The sequence below is a fragment of the Tetrao urogallus genome, assembly GCF_951394365.1.
Source record: "Tetrao urogallus genome assembly, chromosome: Z".
Classification (NCBI taxonomy): domain Eukaryota; kingdom Metazoa; phylum Chordata; class Aves; order Galliformes; family Phasianidae; genus Tetrao; species Tetrao urogallus.
The window spans coordinates 36,866,638-36,867,239 of NC_136816.1; positions in this window are offsets into that span (position 1 = coordinate 36,866,638).

Genomic DNA, 602 nt, shown 5'->3' on the forward strand with positions numbered 1-602 from the left:
ACATAAAGAGTTTAATTATCAGGATTTAAATTTTATATATACATATATATATATATATAAATCAGGCAATGAGAAGTATTCTCTGTTTATCATATAGCTATAAGAAAAGGTGGAGATGGAAGCTTCCACGGTTTGAAAAGAATGAAAGAATTTAAAGTGATGGAGAGGACAAAAACCAATTAGTTTCATAAGCATGATCTACGATTTGCATGGTATAGTGATTTCACTATAATAAAGCTGCTCCTTTGTATAGACAGTTGAATGAACCAGGATTTTGTGATAGAAAATAAATCATATCAGGAAGCTGATATCTCTGTAAAAACAAACAAACAAACAAACAAAAACAAAAACCACAATAGTAACAACAGCAGCTGAAGGGAAAAAAAAGGAAAAAACAACCAGCCATCAAATACTGGAGAGAGAAAAAAAGAAAAAAAAAAAGCAAGTTCTCCTAAAATAGAAATCTACAAATATCAAATAAAAATCAGTCAGCCAGTCAGAACAGGCTGGGGTAAATCCCTTCTAAATTGCAATTAAAAGTTCAACAGTACAATATGGCATTCAGCTCTGAAAACATATTAAAATAAGCATACTCTATAAAG